General features: G+C 47.6%; 18 non-coding genes across 18 annotated transcripts; all 18 read left to right on the top strand.

Moving 5' to 3' along the window:
- The first annotated feature begins 2 nt into the window (after positions 1-2).
- On the top strand, positions 3-193 carry LOC142692482 (U2 spliceosomal RNA). Its single transcript, XR_012860922.1, has one exon. It is a non-coding gene; the product is annotated as a U2 spliceosomal RNA (small nuclear RNA).
- Positions 194-1,486: 1,293 nt separating this feature from the next.
- On the top strand, positions 1,487-1,677 carry LOC142692481 (U2 spliceosomal RNA). The gene has a single exon (XR_012860921.1). It is a non-coding gene; the product is annotated as a U2 spliceosomal RNA (small nuclear RNA).
- A 1,303-nt stretch (positions 1,678-2,980) lies between these two features.
- Positions 2,981-3,171, top strand: LOC142692480 (U2 spliceosomal RNA). Its single transcript, XR_012860920.1, has one exon. It is a non-coding gene; the product is annotated as a U2 spliceosomal RNA (small nuclear RNA).
- A 1,288-nt stretch (positions 3,172-4,459) lies between these two features.
- LOC142692479 (U2 spliceosomal RNA) lies at positions 4,460-4,650 on the top strand. Its single transcript, XR_012860919.1, has one exon. It is a non-coding gene; the product is annotated as a U2 spliceosomal RNA (small nuclear RNA).
- Positions 4,651-5,934: 1,284 nt separating this feature from the next.
- Positions 5,935-6,125, top strand: LOC142692108 (U2 spliceosomal RNA). Its single transcript, XR_012860596.1, has one exon. It is a non-coding gene; the product is annotated as a U2 spliceosomal RNA (small nuclear RNA).
- Positions 6,126-7,409: 1,284 nt separating this feature from the next.
- On the top strand, positions 7,410-7,600 carry LOC142692478 (U2 spliceosomal RNA). The gene has a single exon (XR_012860918.1). It is a non-coding gene; the product is annotated as a U2 spliceosomal RNA (small nuclear RNA).
- A 1,296-nt stretch (positions 7,601-8,896) lies between these two features.
- LOC142692476 (U2 spliceosomal RNA) lies at positions 8,897-9,087 on the top strand. Its single transcript, XR_012860917.1, has one exon. It is a non-coding gene; the product is annotated as a U2 spliceosomal RNA (small nuclear RNA).
- Positions 9,088-10,391: 1,304 nt separating this feature from the next.
- LOC142692475 (U2 spliceosomal RNA) lies at positions 10,392-10,582 on the top strand. Its single transcript, XR_012860916.1, has one exon. It is a non-coding gene; the product is annotated as a U2 spliceosomal RNA (small nuclear RNA).
- Positions 10,583-11,886: 1,304 nt separating this feature from the next.
- On the top strand, positions 11,887-12,077 carry LOC142692473 (U2 spliceosomal RNA). The gene has a single exon (XR_012860914.1). It is a non-coding gene; the product is annotated as a U2 spliceosomal RNA (small nuclear RNA).
- Positions 12,078-13,381: 1,304 nt separating this feature from the next.
- On the top strand, positions 13,382-13,572 carry LOC142692472 (U2 spliceosomal RNA). The gene has a single exon (XR_012860913.1). It is a non-coding gene; the product is annotated as a U2 spliceosomal RNA (small nuclear RNA).
- Positions 13,573-14,860: 1,288 nt separating this feature from the next.
- LOC142692471 (U2 spliceosomal RNA) lies at positions 14,861-15,051 on the top strand. Its single transcript, XR_012860912.1, has one exon. It is a non-coding gene; the product is annotated as a U2 spliceosomal RNA (small nuclear RNA).
- Positions 15,052-16,347: 1,296 nt separating this feature from the next.
- On the top strand, positions 16,348-16,538 carry LOC142692470 (U2 spliceosomal RNA). Its single transcript, XR_012860911.1, has one exon. It is a non-coding gene; the product is annotated as a U2 spliceosomal RNA (small nuclear RNA).
- Positions 16,539-17,834: 1,296 nt separating this feature from the next.
- LOC142692097 (U2 spliceosomal RNA) lies at positions 17,835-18,025 on the top strand. The gene has a single exon (XR_012860586.1). It is a non-coding gene; the product is annotated as a U2 spliceosomal RNA (small nuclear RNA).
- A 1,288-nt stretch (positions 18,026-19,313) lies between these two features.
- LOC142692469 (U2 spliceosomal RNA) lies at positions 19,314-19,504 on the top strand. Its single transcript, XR_012860910.1, has one exon. It is a non-coding gene; the product is annotated as a U2 spliceosomal RNA (small nuclear RNA).
- A 1,244-nt stretch (positions 19,505-20,748) lies between these two features.
- On the top strand, positions 20,749-20,939 carry LOC142692468 (U2 spliceosomal RNA). Its single transcript, XR_012860909.1, has one exon. It is a non-coding gene; the product is annotated as a U2 spliceosomal RNA (small nuclear RNA).
- A 1,276-nt stretch (positions 20,940-22,215) lies between these two features.
- Positions 22,216-22,406, top strand: LOC142692467 (U2 spliceosomal RNA). The gene has a single exon (XR_012860908.1). It is a non-coding gene; the product is annotated as a U2 spliceosomal RNA (small nuclear RNA).
- A 1,299-nt stretch (positions 22,407-23,705) lies between these two features.
- Positions 23,706-23,896, top strand: LOC142692465 (U2 spliceosomal RNA). Its single transcript, XR_012860907.1, has one exon. It is a non-coding gene; the product is annotated as a U2 spliceosomal RNA (small nuclear RNA).
- Positions 23,897-25,185: 1,289 nt separating this feature from the next.
- On the top strand, positions 25,186-25,376 carry LOC142692464 (U2 spliceosomal RNA). The gene has a single exon (XR_012860906.1). It is a non-coding gene; the product is annotated as a U2 spliceosomal RNA (small nuclear RNA).
- The last annotated feature ends 445 nt before the right edge of the window (positions 25,377-25,821 follow it).

The raw sequence follows: 25,821 nt of genomic DNA, 5'->3' as shown, positions 1-25,821 counted from the left end.
TTATCGCTTCTCGGCCTTTTGGCTAAGATCAAGTGTAGTATCTGTTCTTATCAGTTTAATATCTGATACGTCCCCTATCTGGGGACCATATATTAAATGGATTTTTAGAACAGGGAGATGGAAATAGAGCTTGCTCTGTCCACTCCACGCATTGACCTGGTATTGCAGTATTTCCAGGACCGGTGCACCCTTTCCTTATGTGTTGACTAAAAGCAGATTCCAAAAGTGTTTTTTGTCTTTGCTATTGTTTCTGTCTTTCTGAAGGGATCTCCCCTTTTAATCCCATTATTTCAACACCTGTTGGACAATGCATGAGTGATAATGAGCTCATTGATTAAATGCAATTAATGAATAGATTGCCACCTCTTGTTGTGTGTCGTCTGTGTTTCTGTGTTTCCGGCATTTCACATTGGAACACCTCATTCACCTTCCTTGTCTTCTCTCCGCCCTCCCTTTTAGGTAAGTTAAAGAGCTGCACCTGAGCCAGCCACTGATTGATTGATTGATTGATTGATTGATTGATTGATTGATTGATTGATTGATTGATTGCAGCACAACAGTCAAATAGTGGAGTGGAGTAGGGGAACAGCAAACAGCCAATAAAGCAGCCCGCCCGCTCGCCTGCCCGCCACAATGGACCTACCTGTGTACACTAGATGGATGTGATGGAATGTACTGTCGTCCCTACATTTCAAGAAGAAGTAAGAATTGCAGTTGCAACAAAGCCTTGCTTGCCTACAAAGAGAGCAGCAATTTGGATTTGTTACTATGTTACCTAGAAGAATAACAAACTGTGCAAGGATGGAGGTTGTAGGAGCAAGGAGAAGTTGTCTGTAAAGTTGGTGGATGCCTATTTTCCATTTTGCAGTCCCTTGTCTCCCTCTTGTGGCCTCCTGGAGGCAACTAGCTGTGCAAAAAAAAGACAGCCTGGCGGCCGGCTGTTGCAGTGTTGCCCTCTCAGGCAACACTGAGTGACTGACTGAGCCTCACCGTCTTATATAAAGTTCAGACGGAACTTTGCACGTGTCATAGTGGAGCCCTCAGGATTCCAGAGCCAGCTTTCTGACATCATAATGGGGCCTCAGAGATAAAAGCCTGGGCCCAGGCAGTGTTGGTCAGTGCTGCTCAGCAGGCAGCACTGGACTGGACTGGATTACAGCTGATACAAGGTGTGAAGGAACAAGGGGTGGCTGTGGGCATGCACTTGCTGCCGCTGCCAGTGTTTATCTGCATGGCAGCAGGGCATTTGGGCGTTGCCAGGAAGGCGTTTTTATGTAGATTCCTCCTCTTTCAGCACTGCATTGTGGTGCAAGCAAAAGAAGCAAATCCTGTCTGGCTTCCTCTCCGGCCTTTATTCACCTCCCGTGTAGCTGTGAGTGTGTGAGCCTGCAGGGCCCCATGGAATTGCCTAGAAGTAGGCTGAATCGCTGCAAGGGCTGAACAGCAGTATCGGGCAGGCTCGGGCAACGCGCGGCCCGTTCGGGTTATCGCTTCTCGGCCTTTTGGCTAAGATCAAGTGTAGTATCTGTTCTTATCAGTTTAATATCTGATACGTCCCCTATCTGGGGACCATATATTAAATGGATTTTTAGAACAGGGAGATGGAAATAGAGCTTGCTCTGTCCACTCCACGCATTGACCTGGTATTGCAGTATTTCCAGGACCGGTGCACCCTTTCCTTATGTGTTGACTAAAAGCAGATTCCAAAAGTGTTTTTTGTCTTTGCTATTGTTTCTGTCTTTCTGAAGGGATCTCCCCTTTTAATCCCATTATTTCAACACCTGTTGGACAATGCATGAGTGATAATGAGCTCATTGATTAAATGCAATTAATGAATAGATTGCCACCTCTTGTTGTGTGTCGTCTGTGTTTCTGTGTTTCCGGCATTTCACATTGGAACACCTCATTCACCTTCCTTGTCTTCTCTCCGCCCTCCCTTTTAGGTAAGTTAAAGAGCTGCACCTGAGCCAGCCACTGATTGATTGATTGATTGATTGATTGATTGATTGATTGATTGATTGATTGATTGATTGATTGATGCAGCACAACAGTCAAATAGTGGAGTGGAGTAGGGGAACAGCAAACAGCCAATAAAGCAGCCCGCCCGCTCGCCTGCCCGCCACAATGGACCTACCTGTGTACACTAGATGGATGTGATGGAATGTACTGTCGTCCCTACATTTCAAGAAGAAGTAAGAATTGCAGTTGCAACAAAGCCTTGCTTGCCTACAAAGAGAGCAGCAATTTGGATTTGTTACTATGTTACCTAGAAGAATAACAAACTGTGCAAGGATGGAGGTTGTAGGAGCAAGGAGAAGTTGTCTGTAAAGTTGGTGGATGCCTATTTTCCATTTTGCAGTCCCTTGTCTCCCTCTTGTGGCCTCCTGGAGGCAACTAGCTGTGCAAAAAAAAGACAGCCTGGCGGCCGGCTGTTGCAGTGTTGCCCTCTCAGGCAACACTGAGTGACTGACTGAGCCTCACCGTCTTATATAAAGTTCAGACGGAACTTTGCACGTGTCATAGTGGAGCCCTCAGGATTCCAGAGCCAGCTTTCTGACATCATAATGGGGCCTCAGAGATAAAAGCCTGGGCCCAGGCAGTGTTGGTCAGTGCTGCTCAGCAGGCAGCACTGGACTGGACTGGATTACAGCTGATACAAGGTGTGAAGGAACAAGGGGTGGCTGTGGGCGGCATGCACTTGCTGCCGCTGCCAGTGTTTATCTGCATGGCAGCAGGGCATTTGGGCGTTGCCAGGAAGGCGTTTTTATGTAGATTCCTCCTCTTTCAGCACTGCATTGTGGTGCAAGCAAAAGAAGCAAATCCTGTCTGGCTTCCTCTCCGGCCTTTATTCACCTCCCGTGTAGCTGTGAGTGTGTGAGCCTGCAGGGCCCCATGGAATTGCCTAGAAGTAGGCTGAATCGCTGCAAGGGCTGAACAGCAGTATCGGGCAGGCTCGGGCAACGCGCGGCCCGTTCGGGTTATCGCTTCTCGGCCTTTTGGCTAAGATCAAGTGTAGTATCTGTTCTTATCAGTTTAATATCTGATACGTCCCCTATCTGGGGACCATATATTAAATGGATTTTTAGAACAGGGAGATGGAAATAGAGCTTGCTCTGTCCACTCCACGCATTGACCTGGTATTGCAGTATTTCCAGGACCGGTGCACCCTTTCCTTATGTGTTGACTAAAAGCAGATTCCAAAAGTGTTTTTTGTCTTTGCTATTGTTTCTGTCTTTCTGAAGGGATCTCCCCTTTTAATCCCATTATTTCAACACCTGTTGGACAATGCATGAGTGATAATGAGCTCATTGATTAAATGCAATTAATGAATAGATTGCCACCTCTTGTTGTGTGTCGTCTGTGTTTCTGTGTTTCCGGCATTTCACATTGGAACACCTCATTCACCTTCCTTGTCTTCTCTCCGCCCTCCCTTTTAGGTAAGTTAAAGAGCTGCACCTGAGCCAGCCACTGATTGATTGATTGATTGATTGATTGATTGATTGATTGATTGATTGATTGATGCAGCACAACAGTCAAATAGTGGAGTGGAGTAGGGGAACAGCAAACAGCCAATAAAGCAGCCCGCCCGCTCGCCTGCCCGCCACAATGGACCTACCTGTGTACACTAGATGGATGTGATGGAATGTACTGTCGTCCCTACATTTCAAGAAGAAGTAAGAATTGCAGTTGCAACAAAGCCTTGCTTGCCTACAAAGAGAGCAGCAATTTGGATTTGTTACTATGTTACCTAGAAGAATAACAAACTGTGCAAGGATGGAGGTTGTAGGAGCAAGGAGAAGTTGTCTGTAAAGTTGGTGGATGCCTATTTTCCATTTTGCAGTCCCTTGTCTCCCTCTTGTGGCCTCCTGGAGGCAACTAGCTGTGCAAAAAAAAGACAGCCTGGCGGCCGGCTGTTGCAGTGTTGCCCTCTCAGGCAACACTGAGTGACTGACTGAGCCTCACCGTCTTATATAAAGTTCAGACGGAACTTTGCACGTGTCATAGTGGAGCCCTCAGGATTCCAGAGCCAGCTTTCTGACATCATAATGGGGCCTCAGAGATAAAAGCCTGGGCCCAGGCAGTGTTGGTCAGTGCTGCTCAGCAGGCAGCACTGGACTGGACTGGATTACAGCTGATACAAGGTGTGAAGGAACAAGGGGTGGCTGTGGGCATGCACTTGCTGCCGCTGCCAGTGTTTATCTGCATGGCAGCAGGGCATTTGGGCGTTGCCAGGAAGGCGTTTTTATGTAGATTCCTCCTCTTTCAGCACTGCATTGTGGTGCAAGCAAAAGAAGCAAATCCTGTCTGGCTTCCTCTCCGGCCTTTATTCACCTCCCGTGTAGCTGTGAGTGTGTGAGCCTGCAGGGCCCCATGGAATTGCCTAGAAGTAGGCTGAATCGCTGCAAGGGCTGAACAGCAGTATCGGGCAGGCTCGGGCAACGCGCGGCCCGTTCGGGTTATCGCTTCTCGGCCTTTTGGCTAAGATCAAGTGTAGTATCTGTTCTTATCAGTTTAATATCTGATACGTCCCCTATCTGGGGACCATATATTAAATGGATTTTTAGAACAGGGAGATGGAAATAGAGCTTGCTCTGTCCACTCCACGCATTGACCTGGTATTGCAGTATTTCCAGGACCGGTGCACCCTTTCCTTATGTGTTGACTAAAAGCAGATTCCAAAAGTGTTTTTTGTCTTTGCTATTGTTTCTGTCTTTCTGAAGGGATCTCCCCTTTTAATCCCATTATTTCAACACCTGTTGGACAATGCATGAGTGATAATGAGCTCATTGATTAAATGCAATTAATGAATAGATTGCCACCTCTTGTTGTGTGTCGTCTGTGTTTCTGTGTTTCCGGCATTTCACATTGGAACACCTCATTCACCTTCCTTGTCTTCTCTCCGCCCTCCCTTTTAGGTAAGTTAAAGAGCTGCACCTGAGCCAGCCACTGATTGATTGATTGATTGATTGATTGATTGATTGATTGATTGATTGATGCAGCACAACAGTCAAATAGTGGAGTGGAGTAGGGGAACAGCAAACAGCCAATAAAGCAGCCCGCCCGCTCGCCTGCCCGCCACAATGGACCTACCTGTGTACACTAGATGGATGTGATGGAATGTACTGTCGTCCCTACATTTCAAGAAGAAGTAAGAATTGCAGTTGCAACAAAGCCTTGCTTGCCTACAAAGAGAGCAGCAATTTGGATTTGTTACTATGTTACCTAGAAGAATAACAAACTGTGCAAGGATGGAGGTTGTAGGAGCAAGGAGAAGTTGTCTGTAAAGTTGGTGGATGCCTATTTTCCATTTTGCAGTCCCTTGTCTCCCTCTTGTGGCCTCCTGGAGGCAACTAGCTGTGCAAAAAAAAGACAGCCTGGCGGCCGGCTGTTGCAGTGTTGCCCTCTCAGGCAACACTGAGTGACTGACTGAGCCTCACCGTCTTATATAAAGTTCAGACGGAACTTTGCACGTGTCATAGTGGAGCCCTCAGGATTCCAGAGCCAGCTTTCTGACATCATAATGGGGCCTCAGAGATAAAAGCCTGGGCCCAGGCAGTGTTGGTCAGTGCTGCTCAGCAGGCAGCACTGGACTGGACTGGATTACAGCTGATACAAGGTGTGAAGGAACAAGGGGTGGCTGTGGGCATGCACTTGCTGCCGCTGCCAGTGTTTATCTGCATGGCAGCAGGGCATTTGGGCGTTGCCAGGAAGGCGTTTTTATGTAGATTCCTCCTCTTTCAGCACTGCATTGTGGTGCAAGCAAAAGAAGCAAATCCTGTCTGGCTTCCTCTCCGGCCTTTATTCACCTCCCGTGTAGCTGTGAGTGTGTGAGCCTGCAGGGCCCCATGGAATTGCCTAGAAGTAGGCTGAATCGCTGCAAGGGCTGAACAGCAGTATCGGGCAGGCTCGGGCAACGCGCGGCCCGTTCGGGTTATCGCTTCTCGGCCTTTTGGCTAAGATCAAGTGTAGTATCTGTTCTTATCAGTTTAATATCTGATACGTCCCCTATCTGGGGGCCATATATTAAATGGATTTTTAGAACAGGGAGATGGAAATAGAGCTTGCTCTGTCCACTCCACGCATTGACCTGGTATTGCAGTATTTCCAGGACCGGTGCACCCTTTCCTTATGTGTTGACTAAAAGCAGATTCCAAAAGTGTTTTTTGTCTTTGCTATTGTTTCTGTCTTTCTGAAGGGATCTCCCCTTTTAATCCCATTATTTCAACACCTGTTGGACAATGCATGAGTGATAATGAGCTCATTGATTAAATGCAATTAATGAATAGATTGCCACCTCTTGTTGTGTGTCGTCTGTGTTTCTGTGTTTCCGGCATTTCACATTGGAACACCTCATTCACCTTCCTTGTCTTCTCTCCGCCCTCCCTTTTAGGTAAGTTAAAGAGCTGCACCTGAGCCAGCCACTGATTGATTGATTGATTGATTGATTGATTGATTGATTGATTGATTGATGCAGCACAACAGTCAAATAGTGGAGTGGAGTAGGGGAACAGCAAACAGCCAATAAAGCAGCCCGCCCGCTCGCCTGCCCGCCACAATGGACCTACCTGTGTACACTAGATGGATGTGATGGAATGTACTGTCGTCCCTACATTTCAAGAAGAAGTAAGAATTGCAGTTGCAACAAAGCCTTGCTTGCCTACAAAGAGAGCAGCAATTTGGATTTGTTACTATGTTACCTAGAAGAATAACAAACTGTGCAAGGATGGAGGTTGTAGGAGCAAGGAGAAGTTGTCTGTAAAGTTGGTGGATGCCTATTTTCCATTTTGCAGTCCCTTGTCTCCCTCTTGTGGCCTCCTGGAGGCAACTAGCTGTGCAAAAAAAAGACAGCCTGGCGGCCGGCTGTTGCAGTGTTGCCCTCTCAGGCAACACTGAGTGACTGACTGAGCCTCACCGTCTTATATAAAGTTCAGACGGAACTTTGCACGTGTCATAGTGGAGCCCTCAGGATTCCAGAGCCAGCTTTCTGACATCATAATGGGGCCTCAGAGATAAAAGCCTGGGCCCAGGCAGTGTTGGTCAGTGCTGCTCAGCAGGCAGCACTGGACTGGACTGGATTACAGCTGATACAAGGTGTGAAGGAACAAGGGGTGGCTGTGGGCATGCACTTGCTGCCGCTGCCAGTGTTTATCTGCATGGCAGCAGGGCATTTGGGCGTTGCCAGGAAGGCGTTTTTATGTAGATTCCTCCTCTTTCAGCACTGCATTGTGGTGCAAGCAAAAGAAGCAAATCCTGTCTGGCTTCCTCTCCGGCCTTTATTCACCTCCCGTGTAGCTGTGAGTGTGTGAGCCTGCAGGGCCCCATGGAATTGCCTAGAAGTAGGCTGAATCGCTGCAAGGGCTGAACAGCAGTATCGGGCAGGCTCGGGCAACGCGCGGCCCGTTCGGGTTATCGCTTCTCGGCCTTTTGGCTAAGATCAAGTGTAGTATCTGTTCTTATCAGTTTAATATCTGATACGTCCCCTATCTGGGGACCATATATTAAATGGATTTTTAGAACAGGGAGATGGAAATAGAGCTTGCTCTGTCCACTCCACGCATTGACCTGGTATTGCAGTATTTCCAGGACCGGTGCACCCTTTCCTTATGTGTTGACTAAAAGCAGATTCCAAAAGTGTTTTTTGTCTTTGCTATTGTTTCTGTCTTTCTGAAGGGATCTCCCCTTTTAATCCCATTATTTCAACACCTGTTGGACAATGCATGAGTGATAATGAGCTCATTGATTAAATGCAATTAATGAATAGATTGCCACCTCTTGTTGTGTGTCGTCTGTGTTTCTGTGTTTCCGGCATTTCACATTGGAACACCTCATTCACCTTCCTTGTCTTCTCTCCGCCCTCCCTTTTAGGTAAGTTAAAGAGCTGCACCTGAGCCAGCCACTGATTGATTGATTGATTGATTGATTGATTGATTGATTGATTGATTGATTGATTGATTGATGCAGCACAACAGTCAAATAGTGGAGTGGAGTAGGGGAACAGCAAACAGCCAATAAAGCAGCCCGCCCGCTCGCCTGCCCGCCACAATGGACCTACCTGTGTACACTAGATGGATGTGATGGAATGTACTGTCGTCCCTACATTTCAAGAAGAAGTAAGAATTGCAGTTGCAACAAAGCCTTGCTTGCCTACAAAGAGAGCAGCAATTTGGATTTGTTACTATGTTACCTAGAAGAATAACAAACTGTGCAAGGATGGAGGTTGTAGGAGCAAGGAGAAGTTGTCTGTAAAGTTGGTGGATGCCTATTTTCCATTTTGCAGTCCCTTGTCTCCCTCTTGTGGCCTCCTGGAGGCAACTAGCTGTGCAAAAAAAAGACAGCCTGGCGGCCGGCTGTTGCAGTGTTGCCCTCTCAGGCAACACTGAGTGACTGACTGAGCCTCACCGTCTTATATAAAGTTCAGACGGAACTTTGCACGTGTCATAGTGGAGCCCTCAGGATTCCAGAGCCAGCTTTCTGACATCATAATGGGGCCTCAGAGATAAAAGCCTGGGCCCAGGCAGTGTTGGTCAGTGCTGCTCAGCAGGCAGCACTGGACTGGACTGGATTACAGCTGATACAAGGTGTGAAGGAACAAGGGGTGGCTGTGGGCATGCACTTGCTGCCGCTGCCAGTGTTTATCTGCATGGCAGCAGGGCATTTGGGCGTTGCCAGGAAGGTGTTTTTATGTAGATTCCTCCTCTTTCAGCACTGCATTGTGGTGCAAGCAAAAGAAGCAAATCCTGTCTGGCTTCCTCTCCGGCCTTTATTCACCTCCCGTGTAGCTGTGAGTGTGTGAGCCTGCAGGGCCCCATGGAATTGCCTAGAAGTAGGCTGAATCGCTGCAAGGGCTGAACAGCAGTATCGGGCAGGCTCGGGCAACGCGCGGCCCGTTCGGGTTATCGCTTCTCGGCCTTTTGGCTAAGATCAAGTGTAGTATCTGTTCTTATCAGTTTAATATCTGATACGTCCCCTATCTGGGGACCATATATTAAATGGATTTTTAGAACAGGGAGATGGAAATAGAGCTTGCTCTGTCCACTCCACGCATTGACCTGGTATTGCAGTATTTCCAGGACCGGTGCACCCTTTCCTTATGTGTTGACTAAAAGCAGATTCCAAAAGTGTTTTTTGTCTTTGCTATTGTTTCTGTCTTTCTGAAGGGATCTCCCCTTTTAATCCCATTATTTCAACACCTGTTGGACAATGCATGAGTGATAATGAGCTCATTGATTAAATGCAATTAATGAATAGATTGCCACCTCTTGTTGTGTGTCGTCTGTGTTTCTGTGTTTCCGGCATTTCACATTGGAACACCTCATTCACCTTCCTTGTCTTCTCTCCGCCCTCCCTTTTAGGTAAGTTAAAGAGCTGCACCTGAGCCAGCCACTGATTGATTGATTGATTGATTGATTGATTGATTGATTGATTGATTGATTGATTGATTGATTGATTGATGCAGCACAACAGTCAAATAGTGGAGTGGAGTAGGGGAACAGCAAACAGCCAATAAAGCAGCCCGCCCGCTCGCCTGCCCGCCACAATGGACCTACCTGTGTACACTAGATGGATGTGATGGAATGTACTGTCGTCCCTACATTTCAAGAAGAAGTAAGAATTGCAGTTGCAACAAAGCCTTGCTTGCCTACAAAGAGAGCAGCAATTTGGATTTGTTACTATGTTACCTAGAAGAATAACAAACTGTGCAAGGATGGAGGTTGTAGGAGCAAGGAGAAGTTGTCTGTAAAGTTGGTGGATGCCTATTTTCCATTTTGCAGTCCCTTGTCTCCCTCTTGTGGCCTCCTGGAGGCAACTAGCTGTGCAAAAAAAAGACAGCCTGGCGGCCGGCTGTTGCAGTGTTGCCCTCTCAGGCAACACTGAGTGACTGACTGAGCCTCACCGTCTTATATAAAGTTCAGACGGAACTTTGCACGTGTCATAGTGGAGCCCTCAGGATTCCAGAGCCAGCTTTCTGACATCATAATGGGGCCTCAGAGATAAAAGCCTGGGCCCAGGCAGTGTTGGTCAGTGCTGCTCAGCAGGCAGCACTGGACTGGACTGGATTACAGCTGATACAAGGTGTGAAGGAACAAGGGGTGGCTGTGGGCATGCACTTGCTGCCGCTGCCAGTGTTTATCTGCATGGCAGCAGGGCATTTGGGCGTTGCCAGGAAGGCGTTTTTATGTAGATTCCTCCTCTTTCAGCACTGCATTGTGGTGCAAGCAAAAGAAGCAAATCCTGTCTGGCTTCCTCTCCGGCCTTTATTCACCTCCCGTGTAGCTGTGAGTGTGTGAGCCTGCAGGGCCCCATGGAATTGCCTAAAAGTAGGCTGAATCGCTGCAAGGGCTGAACAGCAGTATCGGGCAGGCTCGGGCAACGCGCGGCCCGTTCGGGTTATCGCTTCTCGGCCTTTTGGCTAAGATCAAGTGTAGTATCTGTTCTTATCAGTTTAATATCTGATACGTCCCCTATCTGGGGACCATATATTAAATGGATTTTTAGAACAGGGAGATGGAAATAGAGCTTGCTCTGTCCACTCCACGCATTGACCTGGTATTGCAGTATTTCCAGGACCGGTGCACCCTTTCCTTATGTGTTGACTAAAAGCAGATTCCAAAAGTGTTTTTTGTCTTTGCTATTGTTTCTGTCTTTCTGAAGGGATCTCCCCTTTTAATCCCATTATTTCAACACCTGTTGGACAATGCATGAGTGATAATGAGCTCATTGATTAAATGCAATTAATGAATAGATTGCCACCTCTTGTTGTGTGTCGTCTGTGTTTCTGTGTTTCCGGCATTTCACATTGGAACACCTCATTCACCTTCCTTGTCTTCTCTCCGCCCTCCCTTTTAGGTAAGTTAAAGAGCTGCACCTGAGCCAGCCACTGATTGATTGATTGATTGATTGATTGATTGATTGATTGATTGATTGATTGATTGATTGATTGATTGATTGATGCAGCACAACAGTCAAATAGTGGAGTGGAGTAGGGGAACAGCAAACAGCCAATAAAGCAGCCCGCCCGCTCGCCTGCCCGCCACAATGGACCTACCTGTGTACACTAGATGGATGTGATGGAATGTACTGTCGTCCCTACATTTCAAGAAGAAGTAAGAATTGCAGTTGCAACAAAGCCTTGCTTGCCTACAAAGAGAGCAGCAATTTGGATTTGTTACTATGTTACCTAGAAGAATAACAAACTGTGCAAGGATGGAGGTTGTAGGAGCAAGGAGAAGTTGTCTGTAAAGTTGGTGGATGCCTATTTTCCATTTTGCAGTCCCTTGTCTCCCTCTTGTGGCCTCCTGGAGGCAACTAGCTGTGCAAAAAAAAGACAGCCTGGCGGCCGGCTGTTGCAGTGTTGCCCTCTCAGGCAACACTGAGTGACTGACTGAGCCTCACCGTCTTATATAAAGTTCAGACGGAACTTTGCACGTGTCATAGTGGAGCCCTCAGGATTCCAGAGCCAGCTTTCTGACATCATAATGGGGCCTCAGAGATAAAAGCCTGGGCCCAGGCAGTGTTGGTCAGTGCTGCTCAGCAGGCAGCACTGGACTGGACTGGATTACAGCTGATACAAGGTGTGAAGGAACAAGGGGTGGCTGTGGGCATGCACTTGCTGCCGCTGCCAGTGTTTATCTGCATGGCAGCAGGGCATTTGGGCGTTGCCAGGAAGGCGTTTTTATGTAGATTCCTCCTCTTTCAGCACTGCATTGTGGTGCAAGCAAAAGAAGCAAATCCTGTCTGGCTTCCTCTCCGGCCTTTATTCACCTCCCGTGTAGCTGTGAGTGTGTGAGCCGGGCCCCATGGAATTGCCTAGAAGTAGGCTGAATCGCTGCAAGGGCTGAACAGCAGTATCGGGCAGGCTCGGGCAACGCGCGGCCCGTTCGGGTTATCGCTTCTCGGCCTTTTGGCTAAGATCAAGTGTAGTATCTGTTCTTATCAGTTTAATATCTGATACGTCCCCTATCTGGGGACCATATATTAAATGGATTTTTAGAACAGGGAGATGGAAATAGAGCTTGCTCTGTCCACTCCACGCATTGACCTGGTATTGCAGTATTTCCAGGACCGGTGCACCCTTTCCTTATGTGTTGACTAAAAGCAGATTCCAAAAGTGTTTTTTGTCTTTGCTATTGTTTCTGTCTTTCTGAAGGGATCTCCCCTTTTAATCCCATTATTTCAACACCTGTTGGACAATGCATGAGTGATAATGAGCTCATTGATTAAATGCAATTAATGAATAGATTGCCACCTCTTGTTGTGTGTCGTCTGTGTTTCTGTGTTTCCGGCATTTCACATTGGAACACCTCATTCACCTTCCTTGTCTTCTCTCCGCCCTCCCTTTTAGGTAAGTTAAAGAGCTGCACCTGAGCCAGCCACTGATTGATTGATTGATTGATTGATTGATTGATTGATTGATTGATTGATTGATTGATTGATTGATTGATGCAGCACAACAGTCAAATAGTGGAGTAGAGTAGGGGAACAGCAAACAGCCAATAAAGCAGCCCGCCCGCTCGCCTGCCCGCCACAATGGACCTACCTGTGTACACTAGATGGATGTGATGGAATGTACTGTCGTCCCTACATTTCAAGAAGAAGTAAGAATTGCAGTTGCAACAAAGCCTTGCTTGCCTACAAAGAGAGCAGCAATTTGGATTTGTTACTATGTTACCTAGAAGAATAACAAACTGTGCAAGGATGGAGGTTGTAGGAGCAAGGAGAAGTTGTCTGTAAAGTTGGTGGATGCCTATTTTCCATTTTGCAGTCCCTTGTCTCCCTCTTGTGGCCTCCTGGAGGCAACTAGCTGTGCAAAAAAAAGACAGCCTGGCGGCCGGCTGTTGCAGTGTTGCCCTCTCAGGCAACACTGAGTGACTGACTGAGCCTCACCGTCTTATATAAAGTTCAGACGGAACTTTGCACGTGTCATAGTGGAGCCCTCAGGATTCCAGAGCCAGCTTTCTGACATCATAATGGGGCCTCAGAGATAAAAGCCTGGGCCCAGGCAGTGTTGGTCAGTGCTGCTCAGCAGGCAGCACTGGACTGGACTGGATTACAGCTGATACAAGGTGTGAAGGAACAAGGGGTGGCTGTGGGCATGCACTTGCTGCCGCTGCCAGTGTTTATCTGCATGGCAGCAGGGCATTTGGGCGTTGCCAGGAAGGCGTTTTTATGTAGATTCCTCCTCTTTCAGCACTGCATTGTGGTGCAAGCAAAAGAAGCAAATCCTGTCTGGCTTCCTCTCCGGCCTTTATTCACCTCCCGTGTAGCTGTGAGTGTGTGAGCCTGCAGGGCCCCATGGAATTGCCTAGAAGTAGGCTGAATCGCTGCAAGGGCTGAACAGCAGTATCGGGCAGGCTCGGGCAACGCGCGGCCCGTTCGGGTTATCGCTTCTCGGCCTTTTGGCTAAGATCAAGTGTAGTATCTGTTCTTATCAGTTTAATATCTGATACGTCCCCTATCTGGGGACCATATATTAAATGGATTTTTAGAACAGGGAGATGGAAATAGAGCTTGCTCTGTCCACTCCACGCATTGACCTGGTATTGCAGTATTTCCAGGACCGGTGCACCCTTTCCTTATGTGTTGACTAAAAGCAGATTCCAAAAGTGTTTTTTGTCTTTGCTATTGTTTCTGTCTTTCTGAAGGGATCTCCCCTTTTAATCCCATTATTTCAACACCTGTTGGACAATGCATGAGTGATAATGAGCTCATTGATTAAATGCAATTAATGAATAGATTGCCACCTCTTGTTGTGTGTCGTCTGTGTTTCTGTGTTTCCGGCATTTCACATTGGAACACCTCATTCACCTTCCTTGTCTTCTCTCCGCCCTCCCTTTTAGGTAAGTTAAAGAGCTGCACCTGAGCCAGCCACTGATTGATTGATTGATTGATTGATTGATTGATTGATTGATTGATTGATTGATGCAGCACAACAGTCAAATAGTGGAGTGGAGTAGGGGAACAGCAAACAGCCAATAAAGCAGCCCGCCCGCTCGCCTGCCCGCCACAATGGACCTACCTGTGTACACTAGATGGATGTGATGGAATGTACTGTCGTCCCTACATTTCAAGAAGAAGTAAGAATTGCAGTTGCAACAAAGCCTTGCTTGCCTACAAAGAGAGCAGCAATTTGGATTTGTTACTATGTTACCTAGAAGAATAACAAACTGTGCAAGGATGGAGGTTGTAGGAGCAAGGAGAAGTTGTCTGTAAAGTTGGTGGATGCCTATTTTCCATTTTGCAGTCCCTTGTCTCCCTCTTGTGGCCTCCTGGAGGCAACTAGCTGTGCAAAAAAAAGACAGCCTGGCGGCCGGCTGTTGCAGTGTTGCCCTCTCAGGCAACACTGAGTGACTGACTGAGCCTCACCGTCTTATATAAAGTTCAGACGGAACTTTGCACGTGTCATAGTGGAGCCCTCAGGATTCCAGAGCCAGCTTTCTGACATCATAATGGGGCCTCAGAGATAAAAGCCTGGGCCCAGGCAGTGTTGGTCAGTGCTGCTCAGCAGGCAGCACTGGACTGGACTGGATTACAGCTGATACAAGGTGTGAAGGAACAAGGGGTGGCTGTGGGCATGCACTTGCTGCCGCTGCCAGTGTTTATCTGCATGGCAGCAGGGCATTTGGGCGTTGCCAGGAAGGCGTTTTTATGTAGATTCCTCCTCTTTCAGCACTGCATTGTGGTGCAAGCAAAAGAAGCAAATCCTGTCTGGCTTCCTCTCCGGCCTTTATTCACCTCCCGTGTAGCTGTGAGTGTGTGAGCCTGCAGGGCCCCATGGAATTGCCTAGAAGTAGGCTGAATCGCTGCAAGGGCTGAACAGCAGTATCGGGCAGGCTCGGGCAACGCGCGGCCCGTTCGGGTTATCGCTTCTCGGCCTTTTGGCTAAGATCAAGTGTAGTATCTGTTCTTATCAGTTTAATATCTGATACGTCCCCTATCTGGGGACCATATATTAAATGGATTTTTAGAACAGGGAGATGGAAATAGAGCTTGCTCTGTCCACTCCACGCATTGACCTGGTATTGCAGTATTTCCAGGACCGGTGCACCCTTTCCTTATGTGTTGACTAAAAGCAGATTCCAAAAGTGTTTTTTGTCTTTGCTATTGTTTCTGTCTTTCTGAAGGGATCTCCCCTTTTAATCCCATTATTTCAACACCTGTTGGACAATGCATGAGTGATAATGAGCTCATTGATTAAATGCAATTAATGAATAGATTGCCACCTCTTGTTGTGTGTCGTCTGTGTTTCTGTGTTTCCGGCATTTCACATTGGAACACCTCATTCACCTTCCTTGTCTTCTCTCCGCCCTCCCTTTTAGGTAAGTTAAAGAGCTGCACCTGAGCCAGCCACTGATTGATTGATTGATTGATTGATTGATTGATTGATTGATTGATTGATTGATTGATTGATGCAGCACAACAGTCAAATAGTGGAGTGGAGTAGGGGAACAGCAAACAGCCAATAAAGCAGCCCGCCCGCTCGCCTGCCCGCCACAATGGACCTACCTGTGTACACTAGATGGATGTGATGGAATGTACTGTCGTCCCTACATTTCAAGAAGAAGTAAGAATTGCAGTTGCAACAAAGCCTTGCTTGCCTACAAAGAGAGCAGCAATTTGGATTTGTTACTATGTTACCTAGAAGAATAACAAACTGTGCAAGGATGGAGGTTGTAGGAGCAAGGAGAAGTTGTCTGTAAAGTTGGTGGATGCCTATTTTCCATTTTGCAGTCCCTTGTCTCCCTCTTGTGGCCTCCTGGAGGCAACTAGCTGTGCAAAAAAAAGACAGCCTGGCGGCCGGCTGTTGCAGTGTTGCCCTCTCAGGCAACACTGAGTGACTGACTGAGCCTCACCGTCTTATATAAAGTTCAGACGGAACTTTGCACGTGTCATAGTGGAGCCCTCAGGATTCCAGAGCCAGCTTTCTGACATCATAATGGGGCCTCAGAGATAAAAGCCTGGGCCCAGGCAGTGTTGGTCAGTGCTGCTCAGCAGGCAGCACTGGACTGGACTGGATTACAGCTGATACAAGGTGTGAAGGAACAAGGGGTGGCTGTGGGCATGCACTTGCTGCCGCTGCCAGTGTTTATCTGCATGGCAGCAGGGCATTTGGGCGTTGCCAGGAAGGCGTTTTTATGTAGATTCCTCCTCTTTCAGCACTGCATTGTGGTGCAAGCAAAAGAAGCAAATCCTGTCTGGCTTCCTCTCCGGCCTTTATTCACCTCCCGTGTAGCTGTGAGTGTGTGAGCCTGCAGGGCCCCATGGAATTGCCTAGAAGTAGGCTGAATCGCTGCAAGGGCTGAACAGCAGTATCGGGCAGGCTCGGGCAACGCGCGGCCCGTTCGGGTTATCGCTTCTCGGCCTTTTGGCTAAGATCAAGTGTAGTATCTGTTCTTATCAGTTTAATATCTGATACGTCCCCTATCTGGGGACCATATATTAAATGGATTTTTAGAACAGGGAGATGGAAATAGAGCTTGCTCTGTCCACTCCACGCATTGACCTGGTATTGCAGTATTTCCAGGACCGGTGCACCCTTTCCTTATGTGTTGACTAAAAGCAGATTCCAAAAGTGTTTTTTGTCTTTGCTATTGTTTCTGTCTTTCTGAAGGGATCTCCCCTTTTAATCCCATTATTTCAACACCTGTTGGACAATGCATGAGTGATAATGAGCTCATTGATTAAATGCAATTAATGAATAGATTGCCACCTCTTGTTGTGTGTCGTCTGTGTTTCTGTGTTTCCGGCATTTCACATTGGAACACCTCATTCACCTTCCTTGTCTTCTCTCCGCCCTCCCTTTTAGGTAAGTTAAAGAGCTGCACCTGAGCCAGCCACTGATTGATTGATTGATTGATTGATTGATTGATTGATTGATTGATTGATTGATTGATTGATGCAGCACAACAGTCAAATAGTGGAGTGGAGTAGGGGAACAGCAAACAGCCAATAAAGCAGCCCGCCCGCTCGCCTGCCCGCCACAATGGACCTACCTGTGTACACTAGATGGATGTGATGGAATGTACTGTCGTCCCTACATTTCAAGAAGAAGTAAGAATTGCAGTTGCAACAAAGCCTTGCTTGCCTACAAAGAGAGCAGCAATTTGGATTTGTTACTATGTTACCTAGAAGAATAACAAACTGTGCAAGGATGGAGGTTGTAGGAGCAAGGAGAAGTTGTCTGTAAAGTTGGTGGATGCCTATTTTCCATTTTGCAGTCCCTTGTCTCCCTCTTGTGGCCTCCTGGAGGCAACTAGCTGTGCAAAAAAAAGACAGCCTGGCGGCCGGCTGTTGCAGTGTTGCCCTCTCAGGCAACACTGAGTGACTGACTGAGCCTCACCGTCTTATATAAAGTTCAGACGGAACTTTGCACGTGTCATAGTGGAGCCCTCAGGATTCCAGAGCCAGCTTTCTGACATCATAATGGGGCCTCAGAGATAAAAGCCTGGGCCCAGGCAGTGTTGGTCAGTGCTGCTCAGCAGGCAGCACTGGACTGGACTGGATTACAGCTGATACAAGGTGTGAAGGAACAAGGGGTGGCTGTGGGCATGCACTTGCTGCCGCTGCCAGTGTTTATCTGCATGGCAGCAGGGCATTTGGGCGTTGCCAGGAAGGCGTTTTTATGTAGATTCCTCCTCTTTCAGCACTGCATTGTGGTGCAAGCAAAAGAAGCAAATCCTGTCTGGCTTCCTCTCCGGCCTTTATTCACCTCCCGTGTAGCTGTGAGTGTGTGAGCCTGCAGGGCCCCATGGAATTGCCTAGAAGTAGGCTGAATCGCTGCAAGGGCTGAACAGCAGTATCGGGCAGGCTCGGGCAACGCGCGGCCCGTTCGGGTTATCGCTTCTCAGCCTTTTGGCTAAGATCAAGTGTAGTATCTGTTCTTATCAGTTTAATATCTGATACGTCCCCTATCTGGGGACCATATATTAAATGGATTTTTAGAACAGGGAGATGGAAATAGAGCTTGCTCTGTCCACTCCACGCATTGACCTGGTATTGCAGTATTTCCAGGACCGGTGCACCCTTTCCTTATGTGTTGACTAAAAGCAGATTCCAAAAGTGTTTTTTGTCTTTGCTATTGTTTCTGTCTTTCTGAAGGGATCTCCCCTTTTAATCCCATTATTTCAACACCTGTTGGACAATGCATGAGTGATAATGAGCTCATTGATTAAATGCAATTAATGAATAGATTGCCACCTCTTGTTGTGTGTCGTCTGTGTTTCTGTGTTTCCGGCATTTCACATTGGAACACCTCATTCACCTTCCTTGTCTTCTCTCCGCCCTCCCTTTTAGGTAAGTTAAAGAGCTGCACCTGAGCCAGCCACTGATTGATTGATTGATTGATTGATTGATTGATTGATTGATTGATTGATTGATGCAGCACAACAGTCAAATAGTGGAGTGGAGTAGGGGAACAGCAAACAGCCAATAAAGCAGCCCGCCCGCTCGCCTGCCCGCCACAATGGACCTACCTGTGTACACTAGATGGATGTGATGGAATGTACTGTCGTCCCTACATTTCAAGAAGAAGTAAGAATTGCAGTTGCAACAAAGCCTTGCTTGCCTACAAAGAGAGCAGCAATTTGGATTTGTTACTATGTTACCTAGAAGAATAACAAACTGTGCAAGGATGGAGGTTGTAGGAGCAAGGAGAAGTTGTCTGTAAAGTTGGTGGATGCCTATTTTCCATTTTGCAGTCCCTTGTCTCCCTCTTGTGGCCTCCTGGAGGCAACTAGCTGTGCAAAAAAAAGACAGCCTGGCGGCCGGCTGTTGCAGTGTTGCCCTCTCAGGCAACACTGAGTGACTGACTGAGCCTCACCGTCTTATATAAAGTTCAGACGGAACTTTGCACGTGTCATAGTGGAGCCCTCAGGATTCCAGAGCCAGCTTTCTGACATCATAATGGGGCCTCAGAGATAAAAGCCTGGGCCCAGGCAGTGTTGGTCAGTGCTGCTCAGCAGGCAGCACTGGACTGGACTGGATTACAGCTGATACAAGGTGTGAAGGAACAAGGGGTGGCTGTGGGCATGCACTTGCTGCCGCTGCCAGTGTTTATCTGCATGGCAGCAGGGCATTTGGGCGTTGCCAGGAAGGCGTTTTTATGTAGATTCCTCCTCTTTCAGCACTGCATTGTGGTGCAAGCAAAAGAAGCAAATCCTGTCTGGCTTCCTCTCCGGCCTTTATTCACCTCCCGTGTAGCTGTGAGTGTGTGAGCCTGCAGGGCCCCATGGAATTGCCTAGAAGTAGGCTGAATCGCTGCAAGGGCTGAACAGCAGTATCGGGCAGGCTCGGGCAACGCGCGGCCCGTTCGGGTTATCGCTTCTCGGCCTTTTGGCTAAGATCAAGTGTAGTATCTGTTCTTATCAGTTTAATATCTGATACGTCCCCTATCTGGGGACCATATATTAAATGGATTTTTAGAACAGGGAGATGGAAATAGAGCTTGCTCTGTCCACTCCACGCATTGACCTGGTATTGCAGTATTTCCAGGACCGGTGCACCCTTTCCTTATGTGTTGACTAAAAGCAGATTCCAAAAGTGTTTTTTGTCTTTGCTATTGTTTCTGTCTTTCTGAAGGGATCTCCCCTTTTAATCCCATTATTTCAACACCTGTTGGACAATGCATGAGTGATAATGAGCTCATTGATTAAATGCAATTAATGAATAGATTGCCACCTCTTGTTGTGTGTCGTCTGTGTTTCTGTGTTTCCGGCATTTCACATTGGAACACCTCATTCACCTTCCTTGTCTTCTCTCCGCCCTCCCTTTTAGGTAAGTTAAAGAGCTGCACCTGAGCCAGCCACTGATTGATTGATTGATTGATTGATTGATTGATTGATTGATTGATTGATTGATTGATTGATGCAGCACAACAGTCAAATAGTGGAGTGGAGTAGGGGAACAGCAAACAGCCAATAAAGCAGCCCGCCCGCTCGCCTGCCCGCCACAATGGACCTACCTGTGTACACTAGATGGATGTGATGGAATGTACTGTCGTCCCTACATTTCAAGAAGAAGTAAGAATTGCAGTTGCAACAAAGCCTTGCTTGCCTACAAAGAGAGCAGCAATTTGGATTTGTTACTATGTTACCTAGAAGAATAACAAACTGTGCAAGGATGGAGGTTGTAGGAGCAAGGAGAAGTTGTCTGTAAAGTTGGTGGATGCCTATTTTCCATTTTGCAGTCCCTTGTCTCCCTCTTGTGGCCTCCTGGAGGCAACTAGCTGTGCAAAAAAAAGACAGCCTGGCGGCCGGCTGTTGCAGTGTTGCCCTCTCAGGCAACACTGAGTGACTGACTGAGCCTCACCGTCTTATATAAAGTTCAGACGGAACTTTGCACGTGTCATAGTGGAGCCCTCAGGATTCCAGAGCCAGCTTTCTGACATCATAATGGGGCCTCAGAGATAAAAGCCTGGGCCCAGGCAGTGTTGGTCAGTGCTGCTCAGCAGGCAGCACTGGACTGGACTGGATTACAGCTGATACAAGGTGTGAAGGAACAAGGGGTGGCTGTGGGCATGCACTTGCTGCCGCTGCCAGTGTTTATCTGCATGGCAGCAGGGCATTTGGGCGTTGCCAGGAAGGCGTTTTTATGTAGATTCCTCCTCTTTCAGCACTGCATTGTGGTGCAAGCAAAAGAAGCAAATCGTGAGCCTGCAGGGCCCCATGGAATTGCCTAGAAGTAGGCTGAATCGCTGCAAGGGCTGAACAGCAGTATCGGGCAGGCTCGGGCAACGCGCGGCCCGTTCGGGTTATCGCTTCTCGGCCTTTTGGCTAAGATCAAGTGTAGTATCTGTTCTTATCAGTTTAATATCTGATACGTCCCCTATCTGGGGACCATATATTAAATGGATTTTTAGAACAGGGAGATGGAAATAGAGCTTGCTCTGTCCACTCCACGCATTGACCTGGTATTGCAGTATTTCCAGGACCGGTGCACCCTTTCCTTATGTGTTGACTAAAAGCAGATTCCAAAAGTGTTTTTTGTCTTTGCTATTGTTTCTGTCTTTCTGAAGGGATCTCCCCTTTTAATCCCATTATTTCAACACCTGTTGGACAATGCATGAGTGATAATGAGCTCATTGATTAAATGCAATTAATGAATAGATTGCCACCTCTTGTTGTGTGTCGTCTGTGTTTCTGTGTTTCCGGCATTTCACATTGGAACACCTCATTCACCTTCCTTGTCTTCTCTCCGCCCTCCCTTTTAGGTAAGTTAAAGAGCTGCACCTGAGCCAGCCACTGATTGATTGATTGATTGATTGATTGATTGATTGATTGATGCAGCACAACAGTCAAATAGTGGAGTGGAGTAGGGGAACAGCAAACAGCCAATAAAGCAGCCCGCCCGCTCGCCTGCCCGCCACAATGGACCTACCTGTGTACACTAGATGGATGTGATGGAATGTACTGTCGTCCCTACATTTCAAGAAGAAGTAAGAATTGCAGTTGCAACAAAGCCTTGCTTGCCTACAAAGAGAGCAGCAATTTGGATTTGTTACTATGTTACCTAGAAGAATAACAAACTGTGCAAGGATGGAGGTTGTAGGAGCAAGGAGAAGTTGTCTGTAAAGTTGGTGGATGCCTATTTTCCATTTTGCAGTCCCTTGTCTCCCTCTTGTGGCCTCCTGGAGGCAACTAGCTGTGCAAAAAAAAGACAGCCTGGCGGCCGGCTGTTGCAGTGTTGCCCTCTCAGGCAACACTGAGTGACTGACTGAGCCTCACCGTCTTATATAAAGTTCAGACGGAACTTTGCACGTGTCATAGTGGAGCCCTCAGGATTCCAGAGCCAGCTTTCTGACATCATAATGGGGCCTCAGAGATAAAAGCCTGGGCCCAGGCAGTGTTGGTCAGTGCTGCTCAGCAGGCAGCACTGGACTGGACTGGATTACAGCTGATACAAGGTGTGAAGGAACAAGGGGTGGCTGTGGGCATGCACTTGCTGCCGCTGCCAGTGTTTATCTGCACGGCAGCAGGGCTTTTGGGCGTTGCCAGGAAGGCGTTTTTATGTAGATTCCTCCTCTTTCAGCACTGCATTGTGGTGCAAGCAAAAGAAGCAAATCCTGTCTGGCTTCCTCTCCGGCCTTTATTCACCTCCCGTGTAGCTGTGAGTGTGTGAGCCTGCAGGGCCCCATGGAATTGCCTAGAAGTAGGCTGAATCGCTGCAAGGGCTGAACAGCAGTATCGGGCAGGCTCGGGCAACGCGCGGCCCGTTCGGGTTATCGCTTCTCGGCCTTTTGGCTAAGATCAAGTGTAGTATCTGTTCTTATCAGTTTAATATCTGATACGTCCCCTATCTGGGGACCATATATTAAATGGATTTTTAGAACAGGGAGATGGAAATAGAGCTTGCTCTGTCCACTCCACGCATTGACCTGGTATTGCAGTATTTCCAGGACCGGTGCACCCTTTCCTTATGTGTTGACTAAAAGCAGATTCCAAAAGTGTTTTTTGTCTTTGCTATTGTTTCTGTCTTTCTGAAGGGATCTCCCCTTTTAATCCCATTATTTCAACACCTGTTGGACAATGCATGAGTGATAATGAGCTCATTGATTAAATGCAATTAATGAATAGATTGCCACCTCTTGTTGTGTGTCGTCTGTGTTTCTGTGTTTCCGGCATTTCACATTGGAACACCTCATTCACCTTCCTTGTCTTCTCTCCGCCCTCCCTTTTAGGTAAGTTAAAGAGCTGCACCTGAGCCAGCCACTATTGATTGATTGATTGATTGATTGATTGATTGATTGATTGATTGATTGATTGATTGATTGATGCAGCACAACAGTCAAATAGTGGAGTGGAGTAGGGGAACAGCAAACAGCCAATAAAGCAGCCCGCCCGCTCGCCTGCCCGCCACAATGGACCTACCTGTGTACACTAGATGGATGTGATGGAATGTACTGTCGTCCCTACATTTCAAGAAGAAGTAAGAATTGCAGTTGCAACAAAGCCTTGCTTGCCTACAAAGAGAGCAGCAATTTGGATTTGTTACTATGTTACCTAGAAGAATAACAAACTGTGCAAGGATGGAGGTTGTAGGAGCAAGGAGAAGTTGTCTGTAAAGTTGGTGGATGCCTATTTTCCATTTTGCAGTCCCTTGTCTCCCTCTTGTGGCCTCCTGGAGGCAACTAGCTGTGCAAAAAAAAGACAGCCTGGCGGCCGGCTGTTGCAGTGTTGCCCTCTCAGGCAACACTGAGTGACTGACTGAGCCTCACCGTCTTATATAAAGTTCAGACGGAACTTTGCACGTGTCATAGTGGAGCCCTCAGGATTCCAGAGCCAGCTTTCTGACATCATAATGGGGCCTCAGAGATAAAAGCCTGGGCCCAGGCAGTGTTGGTCAGTGCTGCTCAGCAGGCAGCACTGGACTGGACTGGATTACAGCTGATACAAGGTGTGAAGGAACAAGGGGTGGCTGTGGGCATGCACTTGCTGCCGCTGCCAGTGTTTATCTGCATGGCAGCAGGGCATTTGGGCGTTGCCAGGAAGGCGTTTTTATGTAGATTCCTCCTCTTTCAGCACTGCATTGTGGTGCAAGCAAAAGAAGCAAATCCTGTCTGGCTTCCTCTCCGGCCTTTATTCACCTCCCGTGTAGCTGTGAGTGTGTGAGCCTGCAGGGCCCCATGGAATTGCCTAGAAGTAGGCTGAATCGCTGCAAGGGCTGAACAGCAGTATCGGGCAGGCTCGGGCAACGCGCGGCCCGTTCGGGTTATCGCTTCTCGGCCTTTTGGCTAAGATCAAGTGTAGTATCTGTTCTTATCAGTTTAATATCTGATACGTCCCCTATCTGGGGACCATATATTAAATGGATTTTTAGAACAGGGAGATGGAAATAGAGCTTGCTCTGTCCACTCCACGCATTGACCTGGTATTGCAGTATTTCCAGGACCGGTGCACCCTTTCCTTATGTGTTGACTAAAAGCAGATTCCAAAAGTGTTTTTTGTCTTTGCTATTGTTTCTGTCTTTCTGAAGGGATCTCCCCTTTTAATCCCATTATTTCAACACCTGTTGGACAATGCATGAGTGATAATGAGCTCATTGATTAAATGCAATTAATGAATAGATTGCCACCTCTTGTTGTGTGTCGTCTGTGTTTCTGTGTTTCCGGCATTTCACATTGGAACACCTCATTCACCTTCCTTGTCTTCTCTCCGCCCTCCCTTTTAGGTAAGTTAAAGAGCTGCACCTGAGCCAGCCATTGATTGATTGATTGATTGATTGATTGATTGATTGATTGATTGATTGATTGATGCAGCACAACAGTCAAATAGTGGAGTGGAGTAGGGGAACAGCAAACAGCCAATAAAGCAGCCCGCCCGCTCGCCTGCCCGCCACAATGGACCTACCTGTGTACACTAGATGGATGTGATGGAATGTACTGTCGTCCCTACATTTCAAGAAGAAGTAAGAATTGCAGTTGCAACAAAGCCTTGCTTGCCTACAAAGAGAGCAGCAATTTGGATTTGTTACTATGTTACCTAGAAGAATAACAAACTGTGCAAGGATGGAGGTTGTAGGAGCAAGGAGAAGTTGTCTGTAAAGTTGGTGGATGCCTATTTTCCATTTTGCAGTCCCTTGTCTCCCTCTTGTGGCCTCCTGGAGGCAACTAGCTGTGCAAAAAAAAGACAGCCTGGCGGCCGGCTGTTGCAGTGTTGCCCTCTCAGGCAACACTGAGTGACTGACTGAGCCTCACCGTCTTATATAAAGTTCAGACGGAACTTTGCACGTGTCATAGTGGAGCCCTCAGGATTCCAGAGCCAGCTTTCTGACATCATAATGGGGCCTCAGAGATAAAAGCCTGGGCCCAGGCAGTGTTGGTCAGTGCTGCTCAGCAGGCAGCACTGGACTGGACTGGATTACAGCTGATACAAGGTGTGAAGGAACAAGGGGTGGCTGTGGGCATGCACTTGCTGCCGCTGCCAGTGTTTATCTGCATGGCAGCAGGGCATTTGGGCGTTGCCAGGAAGGCGTTTTTATGTAGATTCCTCCTCTTTCAGCACTGCATTGTGGTGCAAGCAAAAGAAGCAAATCCTGTCTGGCTTCCTCTCCGGCCTTTATTCACCTCCCGTGTAGCTGTGAGTGTGTGAGCCTGCAGGGCCCCATGGAATTGCCTAGAAGTAGGCTGAATCGCTGCAAGGGCTGAACAGCAGTATCGGGCAGGCTCGGGCAACGCGCGGCCCCGTTCGGGTTATCGCTTCTCGGCCTTTTGGCTAAGATCAAGTGTAGTATCTGTTCTTATCAGTTTAATATCTGATACGTCCCCTATCTGGGGACCATATATTAAATGGATTTTTAGAACAGGGAGATGGAAATAGAGCTTGCTCTGTCCACTCCACGCATTGACCTGGTATTGCAGTATTTCCAGGACCGGTGCACCCTTTCCTTATGTGTTGACTAAAAGCAGATTCCAAAAGTGTTTTTTGTCTTTGCTATTGTTTCTGTCTTTCTGAAGGGATCTCCCCTTTTAATCCCATTATTTCAACACCTGTTGGACAATGCATGAGTGATAATGAGCTCATTGATTAAATGCAATTAATGAATAGATTGCCACCTCTTGTTGTGTGTCGTCTGTGTTTCTGTGTTTCCGGCATTTCACATTGGAACACCTCATTCACCTTCCTTGTCTTCTCTCCGCCCTCCCTTTTAGGTAAGTTAAAGAGCTGCACCTGAGCCAGCCACTGATTGATTGATTGATTGATTGATTGATTGATTGATTGATTGATTGATTGATTGCAGCACAACAGTCAAATAGTGGAGTGGAGTAGGGGAACAGCAAACAGCCAATAAAGCAGCCCGCCCGCTCGCCTGCCCGCCACAATGGACCTA

Source organism: Rhinoderma darwinii, assembly GCF_050947455.1.
Source record: "Rhinoderma darwinii isolate aRhiDar2 chromosome 5 unlocalized genomic scaffold, aRhiDar2.hap1 SUPER_5_unloc_39, whole genome shotgun sequence".
Lineage (NCBI taxonomy): Eukaryota > Metazoa > Chordata > Amphibia > Anura > Rhinodermatidae > Rhinoderma > Rhinoderma darwinii.
Note: the sequence above shows the minus strand (reverse complement) of the source record. Positions and strands in the feature narration are given on the sequence as shown.